Source organism: Aethalodelphis obliquidens, unplaced genomic scaffold, assembly GCF_003676395.1.
Source record: "Aethalodelphis obliquidens isolate GAN/ISIS:26980383/991018 unplaced genomic scaffold, ASM367639v1 scaffold45, whole genome shotgun sequence".
Lineage (NCBI taxonomy): Eukaryota > Metazoa > Chordata > Mammalia > Artiodactyla > Delphinidae > Aethalodelphis > Aethalodelphis obliquidens.
The window spans coordinates 2,731,415-2,750,921 of NW_020837989.1; the positions used below are offsets into that span (position 1 = coordinate 2,731,415).

General features: G+C 39.3%; 1 non-coding gene across 1 annotated transcript; it reads left to right on the forward strand.

The window, feature by feature from the left end:
- The first annotated feature begins 19,043 nt into the window (after positions 1–19,043).
- On the forward strand, positions 19,044–19,150 carry LOC113606944 (U6 spliceosomal RNA). The gene has a single exon (XR_003427772.1). It is a non-coding gene; the product is annotated as a U6 spliceosomal RNA (small nuclear RNA).
- Positions 19,151–19,507: the final 357 nt, after the last annotated feature.

Here is a 19,507-nt window from a genome sequence, read left to right on the forward strand (position 1 = left end):
CAAGTATCTTTCCTGACCACAACGCTTTGAGATTAGAAATCAATTACAGGGAAAAAAACGTAAAAAATTCAAACACATGGATGCTAAACAATACGTTACTAAATAACCAAGAGATCACTGAAGAAATCAAAAAATACCTAGACAAAAATGACAATGAAAACACGGTGATCCAAAACCTATAGGATGCAGGAAAAGCAGTTCTAAGAAGGAAGTTTATAGCTATACAAGCCTACCTCAAGAAACAAGAAAAATCTCAAATAAACAATCCAATGTTACACCTAAAGGAACTAGAGAAAGAAGAAAAAACAAAACCCAAAGGTAGTGGAAGGAAAGAAATCATAAATATCAGAGCAGAAATAAATGAAATAGAAACAAAGAAAACAATAGCAAATATCAATAAAACTAAAAGCTGGTCCTTTGAGAAGATAAACAAGATTGATAAACCATTAGCCAGACTCATAAAGAAAAACAGGGAGAGGACTCATATCAAAATTAGAAGTGAAAAAGGAGAAGTTACAACAGACACCACAGAAATACAAAGTATCTTAAGAGACTACTACAAGCAACTCTATGGACAAATTCTTAGAAAGGTATAACCTTCCAAGACTGAACCAGGAAGAAACAGAAAATATGAACAGACCAATCACAAGTACTGAAATTGAAACTGTGATTAAAAATCTTTCAACAAACAAAAGTCCAGGACCAGATGGCTTCACAGGTGAATTCTATCAAACATTTAGAGAAGAGCTAACACCCATCCTTCTTAAACTCTTCCAAAAAGTTGCAGAGGAAGGAACACTCCCAAACTCTTTCTATGAGGCCACCATCACCCTGATACCAAAACCAGACAAAGATACGAGAAAAAAAGAAAATTACAGACCAGTATCACTGATTAATATAGATGCAAAAATCCTCAACAAAATACTAGCAAACAGAATCCAACAACACGTAAAAAGTATCATACACCATGATCAAGTGGGATTTATCCCAGGGATGCAAGGATTCTTCAATATACGCAAATCAATCAATGTGATACACCATATTAACAAATTGAAGATTAAAAACCATATGATCATCTCAATAGATGCAGAAAAAGCTTTTGACAAAATTCAACACCCATTTATGATAAAAACTCTCTAGAAAGTGGGCACAGAGGGAATCTACTTCAACATAATAAAGGTCATATATGACAAACCCTCAGCAAACATCATTCTCAATAGTAAAAAACTGAAAGCATTTCCTCTAAGATCAAGAACAAGACAAGGATGTCCACTCTCACCACTATTATTCAACGTAGTTTGGAAGTCCTAGCCACAACAATCAGGGAAGAAAAAGAAATAAAATGAATACAAATTGGAAAAGAAGAAGTAAAACTGTCACTATTTGCAGATGATATGATACTATACACAGAGAATCCTAAAGGTGCAACCAGAAAACTACTAGAGCTGATAAGTGAATTTGGTAAAGTTGAAGGATACAAAACTAATGCACAGAAATCTCTTGCAGTCCTATACACTAAAGAGGAAAAATCTGAAAGAGAAATTAAGGAAATACTCCCATTTACCACTGAAACAAAAAGAATAAAATACCTAGGATTAAACCTACCCAGGGAGACAAAAGACCTGTATGCAGAAAACTATACGATACTGATGAAAGAAATTAAAGATGATACCAACAGATGGAGAGATATACCATGTTCCTGGATTGGAAGAATCACTATTGTGAAAATGACTAGACCATCCAAAGCAACCTACAGATTGAATGCAATCCCTATCAAATTACCAACGGCATTTTTTACAGAACTAGAACAAAAAATCTTAAAATTTGTATGGACACACAAAAAACCCCAAATAGCCAAAGCAGTCTTGAGGGAAAAAAATGGAGCTGGAGGAATCAGACTCCCTGACTTCAGACTATACTACAAAGCTACAGTAATCAAGACAATGGTACTGGCACAAAAACAGAAATATAGACCAATTGAACAGGGTAGAAAGCCCAGAGAGAAACCAATGCACCTGTGGTCAACCAATCTATGACAAAGGAGGCAAGGATACACAGTGGAGAAAAAACAGTCTTTTCAATAAGTGGTGCTGGGAAAACTGGACAGCTACATGTAAAAGAATGAAATTAGAACACTCCCTAACACCATACACAAAAATAAACTCAAAATGGATTAGAGACCTAAATGTAAGGCCAGTAACTATAAAATTCTTATTGGAAAACATAGGCAGAACACTCCATGACATAAATCACAGCAAGATCCTTTTTGACCCACCTCCTAGAGAAATGGAAATAAAAACAAAAATAAACAAATGGGACCTAAGGAAACTTCAAAGCTTTTGCACAGCAAAGGAAACCATAAACAACACGAAAAGACAACCCTCAGAAAGGGATAAAATATTTGCAAATGAATCATCGGACAAAGGATTAATCTCCAAAATATACAAATAGCTCATGCAGCTCAATATTAAAAAAACAAACAACCCAATCCAAAAATGGGCAGAAGACCTAAATAGACATTTCTCCAAAAAAGACATACAGATGGCCAAGAAGCACATGAAAAGCTGCTCAACATCACTAATTATTAGAGAAATGCAAATCAAAACTACAATGAGGTATCACCTCACACCAGTTAGATTGGGCATGATCAGAAAATCTACAAACAGCAAATGCTGGAGAGGGTGTGGAGAAAATGGAACCCTCTTGCACTGTTGGTGGGAATGTAAATTGATACAGCCACTATGTAGAACAGTACGGAGGTTACTTAAAGAACTAAAAATATAATTATCACATGACCCAGCAATGCCACTACTAGGCATATACCCAGAGAAAACCATAATTCAAAAAGATACATGCACCCCAATATTCACTGCAGCACTATTTACAATAGCCAGGTCATGGAAGCAACCTAAATGCCCATCGACAGATGAATGGATAAAGAAGATGTGGTACATATATACAATGGAATATTACTCAGCCATAAAAAGAAACAAAATTGGGTCATTTGTAGAGACGTGGATGCATCTATCATACAGAGTGAAGTAAGTCAGAAAGAGAAAAACAAATATCGTATATTAACGCATGTATGTGGAACCTAGAAAAATGTTACAGATGAACTGGTTTGCAAGGCAGAAATTGAGACACAGATGTAGAGAACAAACGTATGCACACCAAGGGGGGAAAGCGGCGGGGGGTGGTGGTGGTGGTGGGATGAATTGGGAGATTGGGATTGACACTGATGTGTATAAAATGGATGACTAATAAGAAAAAAAAAAAACCCAAGAATTACTTCACTAAAATAACAGTGATTCGAATTCCATATCCCACAAGGCCCCCCTTTTTTCACTCCTGACTTCCAATCCATCACCAACACTTCTTGGGTTTTGCCTGAAAAAAATATCTTGAGTTGATCCTCTTTGTTTCCATGTCCTTCACCATCTACCAGATGGAGCCCTCACCATTTCTTATGCGGCGAAAGGTTCCTAAGTAGTTTCCTTGAGTCTACCTGTGTTCCATTCCAATCTATATAAGCAAGAGCAGCCGGAAGAACCTTGAAAAACATGTCACTCCAATTATATCAGTCTTGTGTCTTAAACTCTTCACTGATGTCTCATTGCTTGAGAATGAGCCCAAAGTTCATATCATAGTTCAAAGACCCTACAGAAGAAGGGCTCAGACTACACCCAGCCATGTTATTTTCTGCCACCTTTTCCCTTGCTCACTATACATCAGTCACACTGACCTTCTTTCTGTTCCTCTCCCACCTTAGTCTCTTTATACACACTCCTCCCTCTGCCAAAACGTTCTTATTTCTATTCTCATGACCAGCTCCTTCTCATCTTTAAGTTCCAGCTCCAGCATCACCCTCCCTGATATTCTAACCTGATGGTTTCCTCTCTTTTTTCCCCTCTCTTATACCAACCTATTATTTTCCTTCATAACACACATCCCAGTTCAATGTTTCATCGACTACATATACAATTGCATGCTTAACATCCATCTCACAGATCAAATTAAAATTCTATGACATCAGGGACCACCTGTGTCTTGTTTGTGTCTGGTAACAACACACTGCCTCACGCACAACACAAATGAGATACAGATAACTGGAGATGCAGAAGATCAACTGCCCCTCAATCACCCTCACATCTCATAAGCACAATAGAAAAAACTAGCTTCCCTGTAAAGCTAAACATCCCCCACGAGGCTAAAACCACCTCATTACCCCAAAGGAAAGCGAAGATCCAGACTGCTATTTCTCAAGGTAGAGGCAGGGGGATAAATGAGAGCCTGATGGCACAACAACTTGGGGTCTTCCCCGCCTCTTCAAAGGGCAAAACTGATCTATCATTTGTCACCCAGTCTCTTCCATCCTTCTTTTACTCCCTGGAGTTCTATTACACCGTGGTCAATATTCAGCAGCAAATGCTGCAAAGGGGAACAGGCAAGCTCAGAGAGCCCACAACCCTCTGTGCATTTTTATGTCCTTCATTACAACAAGTGGGTTATTTTTATACCTGTTAGCTGCTAACACTTGGCAAAACCTCAGGCTCAGAATAAAATGTGACAAGGGCCAAGAGAGGTAACAATAACAGTGCTTGTACTGCAGCCAGGGTGCCATTAATAATAGCAGGAAGAGGGAGCAAGGGAGATCCAGTTCCAGGGATTAGGAGGGGAAGGAGGCTCCTTGGAACCCAGCAACGACACTGTCTTGGGGTAGATGGTCAGGTAAGTTTCCCTGGCGAGCCCAGCACTGTGACCCATCTCACTCTACATCCCCTAAACCTCTGGCCTGACATCCTTCAAGATACTGAATCTTAGAATTAGAAAAGTCTCATAGCCTGGCAGGGCCTTACATGTCCTAAGGTCAAACAATCATAAGGTGCTTATTTCTTACAAATAACATTTTGAAGCTTTACAAAGTTCTTTCACGACAATATATTTGCACATGAGAGAAAAGAGGCATCCACAAAATGTTCATTGCTTTGTGGATTAATAACAAAAATCTACATGCTTATCATAGAGGGATGTCATGTAAATGTTGGCACATTCATGCCTTGGAATGTTACTACATGACTATCATTAATTTTATACGTCAATGATTGCTATCTGACATTGCATGTATAATGATCAATAGTGATTTTATCATTATTGATACACATCTATGATGCATTGTAAGTGGATTTAAGGTCCGTTTCCATTACTGGAATGTGAGACCATGGGGGCAGAGACCCTATGCCCAAAATAGCTCTGGGCACATAACAGGCACACAATAAATGTTTGTTGAATGCATGAAGAATAAATTAATACTATGTCACCACTAAAAGAGGACAGTAAATCCACACGAACTGACACAGAGAGAATTTTAAAACTGCTTTGTTTAAAAAAATACAGGCGGTGTGTGGTATATGCCCCCTCTGCAGCACTGAAGGACATACTAGAAAGAGGGGAAATTGATACTGAATGCCCAATTACCACACAGTTCACAAGGTGAACTTATTTATTCAGATGGAAAGTTCAAAACCTTGGCTAAGGTTTTGAAATCCAAAGCCTTTTATAAAATAAAAGAAATACTGTCACAGTCTTCTTTCAAAATTTTGACCTGCGTTTGAGTGAGCTGTTTGCTACCTAATGATAACACCAAGGTGTCTTTTAGAATAAATTGGACTAACCCAGTAGATGTTGAGCATCCCTGTAAACAGAGAGATTCTGTATTCACACAGACAGACAGAGACACACACACACACACATAAGGAGCGTGAGAGGGAGAGGGAGGGAGAAGGAGGGAGAGAAAGAAAGAGAGAGAGAGAGAGAGAGAGAGAGAGAGAGAGAAAGAGAGAGAGAGAGAGAACAAGTAAGCCTGGCACTCTGAGCTAGCTGATTGGGACACAGAAGACTACAGAATAAAATGGTTCTGAGTATAGGTTCAACATTCTGGTCAAACTGGGTTGAAACCACTTGATGTAGCTACAGGACCCTGGGCAAGTCATTTATTTCGTCTGAGGGTCAGTGTCACCATCTTAAAGAAGGGACATAATATCTCAAACTAACACAGTACCATTTTAAGAACTGCCTATTTACATAAGGAATTCAGGACGGCACCTGGCTGAATATATGATAGTTATGTGGCTTTGAGGTTCTGACAAGGAGCTTCACGTTCTGAGGGTACACGTAGCATTGATACATTTTCAAGTCATCCTCTGAACCAATAAGGCACCTCAGTAATGACATATATTTTACAAAGAAGGGGCCAACATGGGCAGGGGTAAGGACAGCTCTTCCAGACTTATTTTCATTTGTGAAAAATAATTAAAAGCATGCCAGCTAGAAGAAAATGTTTTGTGCCTCTCAATCCTCACCTCCTTTCCATCCTAGAACCTGGCAACACTGAAGCTAGAACAATGAAACAGGGCCCTTGGTAATGCTACCCAATGAAGAAAAGGAGAGAGACACTCTTCAAAGCAGCATATTGTACAAGAGGCAGGCGAGCAGTAGCCAGCATGAAGCACTGTGAAGATCCGAATTTCATTCACTTTATAATCTGGGCTTCTTTTATGTGCAACCACTCTAATAAAAAATATTTTAAGCATATATCTCTACTATATGAATATTTATAAATTATACACATGTACTCTGTACTAATACAGTATATATATACTATAAACTTTTAAAATAGACATTCGAAAGGGATGAGAAAAAGAATCCAATACAAATCCTGACACTTTATTCTGTACTCATGGGTGGCTTGTGCATATCCTGGAATGGGAGGGTCCCACAGTGAAGAACACTGTTTTAGATAATCCCCTCTGAGACCTTTGTACCCTCAGGATGGGGAGGTTCCCACAACCTCACCCTTGTCTAAGCAGAGGCGGCTGAGCTGGGGGAGCAAAGGGTTAAGACAAAATGTCAAATCTGCTCTCACACAAAGTGGCTCAAGTTGTTTTTTGTTTTAGTTGTCAGCGTTTCACAATCAGGACATTTCTTTGACCTAAAGAATTAGCAAGTCCAGAACATCAGGTCCCTGTGTCCACCAGTATTTGGCTGTACCTGAGTGTCGGCCATGTACTACCCTTTAATACAGTCTTTGTCAAACTTGTTTCTCTCACTTGCCAAACCTGCTCTAACTCTGTAAGTATTTGAGTCTGCAACAGCTCATAGACTCTGGGAGCCTTGGGCCATAGGAGAAGAGGAGGAACGTGTCTAAAATGGGAGGAATTTCTTGACTCGCCAAGACTCTACATCTATTGGAGAAGCAGGAACATGGCGGTGATGAATCACGTAGAGGCCATCCTGGGTTTTCAGCCGCTGTGATCTCTATTCATTTTACTCTGCCAGTGAAACCAGCTTAAAGGGCTATGTGAACATTCTTCTTGATCTAGTGTTTGTGCTTGCCCGACTAAGAGCAGGACCTGTTCGTCACAACAGCGTCACGCAGCGCACTGGAGCCACATGGGAGCCTGAGGCTAAGGAAAATCGTGCCCTCCTAGGAACACTTATTGACAGAACCTCCCATGTTTTGAACGAAGTACAAGAAGTTAGTAAAAGCTCTACACTCACACACACACAAAATGACTGTATATAAAGTCCCATGCTGCCTAATGATTAACCATGTGGGGGGACTGGCGGCGGCGGGTATGACAGCCACCCAAGCTGAGGACCACTGATAAACTGTTCTCACTGCTCCATAATGGAGTCATAAGGCAAACAAACAACCTATTGTTATTTAAAAATTTGCTGTTTTGTTAATCATGAATTGTTGCATGACTTTTGATTTTTAAAAAAAATCTGACTTTGAAATAGGATTTATCTGGATGGCATCCCCTGAAGGTTTTGGCATCGCCCCAAGTTTTGTGCCTGGAGTGAACGCCTCATTCCCTCCCCGTGGCTCTAGGCTGCCCTTAGTACCAGGCCTCCCTCTCAAGGTTAGGTTGTTTTTACCTTATTCAAGGGTGGCCCCTAGTATCATCCCCACACTCAGGCCACTGCAGCCCCCTGTGGATGCTGAGGGGGCCTCCTGCAAGACATGCTTGGTCCACATTGTATGTGGCCCTGGAATTATGTTCAGTCCCCGGGGAGGACAGAATTGGGTGTCCTCATTTACCTAGGCTCCAAACAAGAACATGACAACCTTACAAATGCAGCAGTAGCTCTCACACTACTAATTTTAGCCATATGGAGTTATTTAAAAAAAAATTTTTTTACCAACTTTTCTCACTCTTCCAAGATCCTGTGATAGCCCCCAAGTGACTCATCTCCATTCGCCAGCAGTGAGGACTTTCCCACTTTTAAAAATTCCAAAGCCAAGTGTTCAAAGTGTCCTGCATAGCAAATATGCAAGACTCCTCTTCTCCCATGGCAGAAGGGGTGCTAAAAATTCTTTTCTTCTAGACGATGAGACCCTTTGAAAGGTCAGAGGAGAAATAGATTTAGCACAGGAAGTAAAATGGAAAGATCCCATTATAGAGTTACACTGGAGCCCGAATAGAAAGTTATGCTGGTGCTAAGACTGCTCTATCGATCCCAAGTGAGAGAAGTCACAGCCAGCAGAGAGCTGACAATGTGCTGGAAGCGAAATTCTCATGTTGTCAACATTATCTCCCTCTCTCACTAATCTTGGCATTGTTTCCTGTTGATGTGCAAGAAAAATGAGTTCAAATCAGCCCGCTGGTGTTTTGTTCTTTCTCCAGTATCTGAGGAAAGACAGACTATAAATACAGTAAGTCCTCTATATACGAATGAGTTCTGAGAGCGCGTTCGTTAAGTCCAACACAGTTAGCCTAGGTACCCAACTAACACAATCTGCTATATAGTACTGTACTATAATAGTTTTGTAATACTTTTCACACAAATAATACATAAAAAACAAACAAAAATAAAGAAAACATTTTTAGTCTTAAAGTACAGTACCTTGAAAAGTACAGTAGTACAGTACAACAGCTGGCGTACAGGAGCTGGCATGGAGTGAACAGGCAAGAAGAGTTACTGACTGGAGGAGGGAGAGGAGGTGGGAGATGGTAGAGTACTACTGTACTCTATACGGTACTGTACAGTAAAGTACACAAAAGCACAACCACTTGTAGAGGATGCATGCACATGACAATGTGAACTAACTTATGTGATTGGACATGCAAACGCACGTTCGCTTCTTTGAAAGTTCACAACTTGAAGGTTCATATGTAGGGGACTTACTCTAAACACAACAAGCAGACCAATTATTTTGCATTTGCTCAAGTTAAGAGAACGTTAAGGAAAGAAGGGGATCCTGGGACTGGTCATTGTGGAAGATGGCAGTTGGGTAAAAAGAAGGAAATGATCCTCAATGTGTCCTGCTGTCTCCCCTCTCCTCCTTATTACTCCCCTCATTGACCCCACTTCTATTTCTCTCTTTTATGCAGCTAAATTCATCCTACAGAAGGTATAAGGAAAGAAAATGTCCAATTTCTGCAGGTCAGTCTTTCACCCTCTAAAGCAAAGGCCCACAAACTTTTTTTTTCTGTAAATCCCTGTATTAAGTATTTTGGGCTTTTCAGGTCATACCATCTCTCTGCAACTACTGAAGTTTGCCATTTTAGCACTCACAATGAGCAGCTAGAGACAATGCATAAACAAATGAGCATGTCTGTGTTTATAACAAAAATACAACTTTATTTATAAAAGTAGGCTGTGGGCCACAGTTTGCCTTCCCCTGAATCCCCCTTGGCTCCTGAGCATTCAAAACAAAGAAGCAAGCAAGAATTCTACTGCCAAGATACAGAAAATATACAGTCTTGAGCAGAAAGAAGAAGACTCAGTTCTCTGCAAGAACAAAAGGCATTCCTCAGCTTTGGAACTAAGTGCACTGTGCTCTTCTCATGGATGTTGTTATAATGGGGACCTTATCTTTGGATCTCCCCAGGACTCTCATTTGAATGAAAAAGTCCAAGACAAGTGGAATTCTGCTTCTGCTAAGAAAGGAAAGCCAAAGTTTCGCATGGGATTTCATCCTCTCTCTTTTAGACATGAGCTTTAAGTCATAAGTTGCCAGAAGTCATATTCTGTTACCAGAGTGATGGTGTGCTGCCTAGGCGCGACCCATCTGGAAAATATGGCAACTCATGGGCGTACCCACTGCACCTGTTGCAAAATTTGCCTGGGCCACTGCTGCATTTAGCCAGCTGACTTCAGACTGTCAGTAAGGGGACAGCAGGAATCCATCATGTTCTTGGAATTATGTTCAGTCCCTGGGGAGGGCAGAATTGGGTGTCCTCATTTACCTATGCTCCAAACAAGAACATGACAACCTTACAAATGCAGTAAGTAATTGGATCATGGTTTCTTCACAGAAATAGCTTCCAAGGACTGCTCTCCTTGGCAAATAAAAAGTCACACACACATCTCTTTTACTCTTAAGCTAAAAGGTACTCCAAAGCAGTCGTTTTTAATATTTTCAAATTAGGGAATGACCTCAAAGCTATATACTATGCCAGGGAAAAACAAATACATGCACATTTATATATGATTTTAAAAGGCTCTGAACACCTGCACCCTCGTCCTCCAAGGCCTATGCCTAGATCTCGGCATAAGAAACTCCTGTCTCAGAGAAATGATGACTTTTCTTAGCATCAGGTAAGACCAGAGCAAAGGTGGAGATCAATCCACTTCTCCTCACAAGCGCCAGGATCCCTCCAGACAGGATGGCAGCATGCCGATCCTTTTCCCACTTGGAAAGGCCATGGAAGCTCAGCCCTAAGTGCCCCAGCTTCCTTGGGAAGGTCATTCACTGATTCGAATTTCCTACCCTTGATGTTCTCCAAAAACATCCTGAAACTGGAAATATCTTTCCCCAAAGCACTTATGAATGGACTCTTCACAGAGATGACAATAAGGGTAGTTGTTTATTTTTGTGGAGTCACTTGAGAAGCGTTGAGATGGTTTTCCTTCCTTCCAAAGAGCTACCTCCATTAGAAATTCCTTATCTTAGCTTAATCCATTTTATCAATGCCAGCCAACGGTAGAGGCAACATGTTTAACCTTATTTGAATGTTGCCTGACTTTGGCTGATGTTAAAAAGAAAGTGATTCAGTGTTTATATCAGAAAGGAGGTCTGAGTATGGTCTCTCCCACCATCTATATGACCGTGGACCAACACTAACAATAGCTAACATTTCTTGAGTGCTAGGTACTTTATAACAGGGGTCCCCAAACCCGGAGCCGTGGCCTGTTAGGAACCGGGCTGCACAGCAGGAGGTGAGCAGCGGGTGAGCAAGCGAAGCTTCATCTGCCGCTCCCCATCGCTCCCCATCGCTCGCGTTACTGACTGAACCATCCCCACCCATCCCGTCCCTGGAAAAACTGTCTTCCACGAAACCGGTCCCTGGTGCCAAACAGGTTGGGAACCACTGCTTTATAATGTGCTCTCATCGTGTGAAGTGACTTAGTCCTTTTCACAGTCCTATACAGTAGGAGAAGGAGACTGAGGCTTAGGGACAGGAAGGGACTTTTCTGTGTGTTGTGTAACCAGTAAGTATTGGAAATTCAAGCCCAGGTCCTCAGATAGCAGGCTCTGAAGTCTTACCTGTACCAAACACACTACATGCTGCAGAAGTCTTAACCCGGCCTCCACAAATAACAGATAACTAGCGGACCATGGAGAGATCACTCAATTTGGGGGGCTTCAGCTCTAAAATTTAATGTTGAAACTAGACGACCTCCAAGATACTTATCAGCTAACTTATTTCATAAAGTATGATTTTTTATTACTTTTAAGTCAAGCATTTTTTTTTTTTTTTGCGGTATGCGGGCCTCTCACTGTTGTGGCCTCTCCCGTTGCGGAGCACAGGCTCCGGACACGCAGGCTCAGCGGCCATGACTCACGGGCCCAGCCGCTCCTCGGCATGTGGGATCTTCCCGGACTGGGGCACGAACCCGTGTCCCCTGCATCGGCAGGCGGACTCTCAACCACTGCGCACCAGGGAAGCCCTTTATTACTTTTAATAGTACTATTGCCTTGGCTTACTTTTTATATTATTGTGCATTTCAATAATTTACAGGTAAAAACAAGCAAAAAAGACAGCTCAAAAGACCAAACTCTAATATGAACTTCTAAATTTGGCTTGGTCCAATTTTTCAGATCTGAATTCTATCATATGCCATTAGGTTTTGTCAGTTTACTTGATGGAGACTCTAGCAGTAGACCTAAACCACTAACAACATGCAGTCATATTCCTGCCGAGCTTTGTATCAGGTACTGTCTCTGGAGCTGCCTTCACTGGGGCTAGACAGAGTGGAGGGAAAAAGGCACCAGAACATACGGCATCACTGTGTAGGGTGCCCCTCTTTGTTCCCAGGGAAGAGAAGTAGAGCTTTGTCTCAGGCTGGCCTCTGACAACCTGCTGCAAAACCCGGAAAGAAGGTGAGGTCAGAAACATTAGGTACAGAGGCCAACCCATTTCCCAGTGAGTTTCATGTCTTGGTTTGCCCTGTAACTGGTGATAACTTTATACATTTCTTCAAATACTTAGGGTAGGGGTGAAGGCTTCAGAGCAGAGCATCAATTTTGAAATGTGACATGATCAGGAAGAAAATCAAGTGATGATGGGTTTTAAGGGAAGCCTTAGAATCTGGGAAGAATGGTGAGAATTCCACTACTCAACAACACGTAGACTTACAACAGAATGGGACAGAGTTACCTTGATTGAGGAAACTATCATTTGTTAAGTGATTAATCAGGTGCCAACTTATCTGTTACTAAATTAGCTCTGCCCAGTGAATCAGGGACATGTGATATTCCCATCTTACTTATGAGGAAATCGAGCTTGAGAGAGTTCATGACTGGCTGTAGTTTACACAGAGCTGGGCGTAGAACGGAATGAATATTTGCAACAAATTACCAAAGAGACATGGTATGCAGTGCTTCTTGACAATGTTTTGCAGCTTATATTTCATATTTGAATGTCCTGCACAAGTCCAAAACACTTTAACCCCAGTTTGGACCCTGCCATTTGACCCTCAGGATGTTTTGACTCACGTTTGCGAATAATCATTATATCATCATAGATGACCTTTTTAATTGAGAAATAATTTCGTATGAACTATATCAAGCCAATTTAATTTGTTGACCAATATTCTATCCAAAATTATAAAGTAGTTATTTTTTCTGATTTCTTTTTTATTTTGTTAAAGTTATTTTCACCACGATCAAGCCTTTCCGAGTAAACGTCATGGAGGGTTTTATTAAACATTTTGACCATAACAAGCATTAACTCTGAGTTTTCTCTTGATTCAAATATTTCTATCAAGCACAATTTTCCAAGGACAAAATTTTACAGATCTAAATGTTATCATATGCCCCATAGTCCTGGTCAGTTTTACTTCCTGATAACTATCCCTATCAATAATATTCTTTATTTATAAGATAAATGCTCAAATGTTTGCTTTTACATACTAGCTGATTCATGAGAAAATTGCAAGCTATTACCCTCAGACTTCCCAGGATTTCTCTTTTGTCAGGAATTAATATATTAGATGACTTATCTAGCAGTTCTGTCTACTTCTGATCCCATTATGCTTGTGCAGTCGGTGATTTGTGAAGCAAAGAAAAATGTTGGGGTAAAAATGGGAAGGTCACTACATTCTCTTTGAGAAATGCATGATATACTACTATAATTAGTAATAAATTTTCTTAAGTTCAATGAAGGGAAGAAAGAAAACTTATTTAATAGTCTGGAGATTTTTTCACCAGTGAGAAAGCTCAAACACCAATTTATTTGGCTCAAACAGTCAACTGGCAACAGAAAGTAGCAATGAGACATCTCAAACCTCAGACATGTGTAACCATTTTCATGTTGCTGTAAGAAAACACCTGATGAACAGGGTTAATTGTGTTTAATGTAGTCAGCTTCCCAAAAAACCAGTAAATCCACTCTCTCTAATTCAGCAATTGGGAATCAAATTATCTTAGACTTTTTCATATCCATCGCCAACACTGTACGTTGGTTTCATTTTAAAACTTTTTTGTCTCTCCTACAAAGACTAAGAGTAGAGCAAAGCTATTTGGAGCAGGAGCTTGAGAATCAGACTGACACACCTTTTTAAAAGAAGTAAAGAATTCCCAATTCTAACAAGGGATAGGACTGAGCCTGGAATTCAGAGACTGTTGCAAAGCTATTGCGTATACTTATTTGCCTTCTGTGGTACAGTGTAATCAGCCAAGATCAAAAAGACTTGGGTTCTAGTCCTCCTCTGCTGCCCTGTCACTGTTGTTATCTAGCTGCTTGCTTCTCCCCATTTGTCTAATCCACTGAATGATAATGGTGATGAAACCCAGGTCCCCCTAAAACTGAGTTCCTCTGCTGAGTTTATGAATGACTTCTCTATCTTAAACTTTACTCCCTTTCTTTTCTTGAACCTGTTCCCCTCACGATTGAGGAGTATCAAAGAACAGGGGGGACTGAAACATATACAAGCCCCTGTGTTCCTGTCCTTTGAAGTAAAAGGCTTTTGCTTTCGTTTCCCAGGCCTCCCTTTGGTCTCTAAAGGCTGGATCAAGAGTTAATGATTAGGAAATGTGAGGGTGTAGAAACTAAGAATACTTGTTGGGCTGGGAAACTGGTAACAATTTTGACTATAAACCAGCTGCAGAGCAGAATTACCGAACTCCCAGTTCCCTGAAAGATATAAAGGCCTGACACACATTCCTAAGTTGTTTTCACAGGAAGCAGACCTCCACCAGATGAAGACTGCTGACTATAAAACATAGATCCTAGACTGGTTGAAACCAGAAGGGTGATGATGCTTGAACCTTCACCTTGATGCCAACCCATCCAAGAACTGTGCACGACTTGATCACACACCCTGAAGCCTGTTCCCTCACTTTGCCTTTAAAACCCCTTCCCTGAAAGCCCTCAGGGAGTTTGAGTCTTTTCAGCATGAGCTGCCCATTCTCCTTGCTTGATGCCCTGCAGTAAATGCTGTACTTTCCTTCACCACAACCCGGTGTCAGTAGATTGGCTTCATTGCACATGGGTGAGAGGACCCAAGTTTGGTTTGGTAAAGGTGACTGTGTATGTTGGAATAAGTACTCTTCATTTCTAGTATTCTCTATTTTCTTCATTACAGCTTCAATTTCACATGAAGAATTTGTTTATTCATTCACTTACCAGACATTTACCTGATGTCTACTATATACCAGGCACTGTTCTTGGTGGGGGGGGGGGGACCATAACAAATAAAATTGAAAAAATTCCCTGCTTTGTGGAGCTAAGATTCTAGAAGGCTTAGGCAGCTCTTTGTGCTTGGTTAAAATGTCCAAACTGTTGGGGTTTCCAAACCTTATTCTCTGTATCTGTGGTGACATTTTAATGCTTCCCAGGTGACACTTCCTGTGCTACGTACTTTTTATGCATTATCTAGTAAATTTCACAGCAACTCTGAAATGGGCATCTTAGGTTTGGTCATTTGTCCAAAGAGGAAAGAAATACTTAAAATGGTGAATAATTTGTTCAAGGTCTCAGGATCTAGGAAGTGATAACATTAGAATTTGAAACTGGAGACTTTCATATTATTCCAGAGACTTTGATAATAATGATAGCTATACTCCAAGACCCTTATGAAAACTTAGTAGATATTCCCTCCCAGCAAATTCAATGTCTATATTTTCCAGAGAAACTGCTTATACTAATAGACAATTTAATTCCCCTACAGATAATGTGTATTTTCTCTCTGGTAGTTTTGAATATGATCTCTTTCCCTGATGTTCTAAAGTTTCACTACAAATGGCTGAAAAGGATTTATTTTTAGTCTCACCTCTTTAGGATTTGAAGTTCACTTTTTTTTTAATAGATATAACTTTATTCATACTAAATTATAAATACATACATATTCATGCTCTGTGTATTTCTGGATAACCTACTGCTTTCATTTTTTTTAATTTTTGGATTTTATTTATTTTTTTATACAACAGGTTCTTATTAGTTATCCATTTTACACATATTAGTGTATATATGTCAATCCCAAAGTGAAGTTCACTTTTAATCTTAGGATGTTTGATTTTACTTCTGGAAAGTTCTTTGTTATTATCTCTTCAATGTTACTTTTCAAAATTTACCTCAATTTTCTTCTTCTCTAACTCATACATATATTGGAGTCTCCAAGCTCCTCTACACTTCTTACCTGTTCTTTCTCTTTTTTCTTTCATTAAAAAAAACTTTCTAAGTAGAATTCTAGGAGAATTCACTAGGAATTTCACTAGGTTTGCTTGATCAGAAATCCTACGTTAAAACTCATCATCAGGCTTCCCTGGTGGCGCAGTGGTTGAGAATCCGCCTGCCGATGCAGGGGATATGGGTTCGTGCCCCGGTCTGGGAGGATCCCACATACCACGGAGCGGCTGGGCCCGTGAGCCATGGCCGCTGAGCCTGCGCGTCCGGAGGCTGTGCCCCGCAATGGGAGAGGCCACCGCAGTGAGAGGCCCATGTACCAAAAAAAAAAAAAAAAAAAAACTGATCATCATATCAACATTCACTGAAATTCATTTTTCATAGAAGCTGCTGGTTTCAATGATGATCCATTTATTTTCCAGGTCGTGGCTAATAAAATAATCTACTGGATGGATAAAACATAAGGTCCTCCATCAGACTGAAGAGTAACTTGCCAAGGTCTTCAGTTTGGAAAGGAATTCCAGAAGACAAGTGATTATGATAAGATTATTCATCAAAATACACTAGGGTCTAGCTCCAGATCCTACCATGCTGCTGAACTCATAACTGCTGACTCTTTTCTTCAAGATCAGTCCAGGAGAGATTATTGAAAGAAAGCATAGAAAACTGTGAAAATCCTTAGAATGAAAGGAGGCTACTTTGCAATGGTGTATATGGGATGAGGGTTTAACCTGGGGCAAGAAGAACTCAGTTTGGATGTAGAAGGATAACAGAATAAAGAAACGGTTGGAGCTCAGTTCTTGATTTTTCCCTACCATTGCTTTAGAACAAAGAGTATCTATCCTTACACCTACCATGACTCAAATCTCTAGTACAGATGTGCCCAGAGACAAAATCAGGGAAGTGGGACAAACTGAAACAAATTATTAGAAATAGGTCATAATATGCCAATATTTTCAATAGATAGAAGTAGACTAAATTCTTCCGTTAAAAGAAAAATATTAACAGATAAAAAAAGAAATACAAAATTTAGGTATATGCTGTCAGAAGTTTCACACTTGTAAAGAGCTGAAAACTGAGGATGGGTTGAAACTAACTGGGGCAGTTATTTCCTCACTCCTTTCCCTCTAAGCCTCTATGGCTGGTTAATTTCAATCTAAGCATCTCTTCTTAACTGTGCTTGTTCTCAGACTGAGGTGCTGAGAGAAGGGATTTTTCATGGACTGAGAAGTAATTTTAAGTTTTCTGGTTCCTGGATATCTCTAATTTGGGCAATATCCACCTCTAACCCCCAAAAATGGTTAAGGCAGACCTAGCCTGTGGTATGAAAAACATAACTATTGAATTAAGATTGGAGTACATAGAATAAATAGTAGGACAGACATAGCTAAGAAACAATTTCGAAAACTGGAAGAATAAGAATAGAAATTCTTCAGAAGAAGAGAAAATTATGAGAAAATATAAAAGTAAAATTAAGTGATATGGAGGACAGACGTAGAAATACTGATATAGGGATAATTATGGCCCCCTAAAGAAAAATAATGAAAGATAGGAATTTGGGGGGGGGTAAAATAAAGCTCCTCAATTAAAAAGACTGTAAAACAAATTAAAACACAATAAAAGCAAACTCAGAGATGGTCCAAGATACTGGAATTATCAAACAAGAATTTAAATTATGTCAAAATTGCCAAAATACCTAGCAAAAAAGATGAACAACATCTGAATAGAAGAGAAATATAAATACAGAAAATTAAACTATAAAAAAGAACCAACTAGAAATTTTAGAAATTAAAAAAAAATCAGAAATGAGAAATTCATTAAATTTGGAATAATGGCAGATTGGCCATAGCAGGTGAAAAGATCAGTGAATCAGATGACAGGTGAACAGAAATTATCCAAATTTAAACACAAATAAAAATAGAGTAAAAAAAGTTTTTTAAGAATATAATTACCAAAACCTGTGAGGCAATATCAAAAGCTGAAATCTACACATAGTTATATTTTCAGAAGAGGAGAGAGAAAATGGGCAAAAGAAACATTTAAAGAAAAGATGACCAACAATTTTTCAAAACTGATGAAAACTATCAACCCACAGATCCACAAATCTCAGTGAACCCCAGACAGGTTAAATAGAAAGAAAACCACACCTAAGCCTATTAGCAGTCAAAATGCTAGAAAAACAAACATATGAAAAAAATTTTAAAAGAAGTCAAAGAAAAGAGACACATTTGGGAGCACTATACTAAAAGGAAAACAAGAAGACATAAAACAGTATCTGTAAGTAAAATGTTGAGAGTGGGGAAAAAAAGTGGGATTGTCAACCTACAACTCCATATACTATAAAAATTAACTTTAAACAACAAAGAAAAATAAAGACATGCTCAGACAAAAGGTGAAAAACGATCTTCAGCACTCTCACTACAAAAAATGCAGAAAGACGTTTTTCAGGTTGAAAATAATTAATACCAGAAGGAACCTCAGACCTCTGGAAAGAAATGAAGAGTAACAGAAAATATGAATACCTAGGTTAAATGTAAAATGAGTAATTCTTATTTACGTTTGCATATTTATATATTTTATTGAATTTGTTTAAAATGCTATTGATTGTTTAAAGCAAAACTATTGGGTTGGCCAAAAAGTTTATTCAGGTTTTTCAAAACATCTTACGGAAAAACCCAAATGAATTTTTTGGCCAACTTAATAGCATTTATTTATTGGCATATGTACTGATAAAACAGAAGATAATAAGAGCACAGAAGGCGAGAGGAAACAAATGGATTTATGCTATGTTATAAAATTTTAACACTGGTTTTGAAGTCACACACTTAAGAGCTGACTGTGATAACTTAAAGATGAATATTATAAGCTCTAGAGAAACTACTAAAACAAATATTAAAAATCAATACAGTGCTTGCTTCAGCGGCACATGTACTAAAATTGGAATGATACAGAGAAGATTAGCATGGCCCCTGAGCAAGGATGACATGCAAATTTGTGAAGTGCTCCATATTTTTACTATTTACAATACTACTTTTACTATTTATGATAGCCAAGACATGGAAACAACCTAAAACAGAGGAATGGATAAAGAAGATGTGGTACATATATACAATAGAATATTACTCAGCCATTAAACGGAACGAAATTGGGTCATTTGCAGAGATGTGGATGGACCTAGAGACTGTCATACAGAGTGAAGTAAGCCAGAAATAGAAAAACAAATATCGTATATTAATGCACATATGTGGAATCTAGGAAAATGGTATAGATGATCTTATTTGCAAAGTAGAAACAGACGTAGAGAACAAACGTATGGATACCAAGGGGGAAAGTGGGGGAGTGGGATGAATTGGGAGATTGGGATTGACATA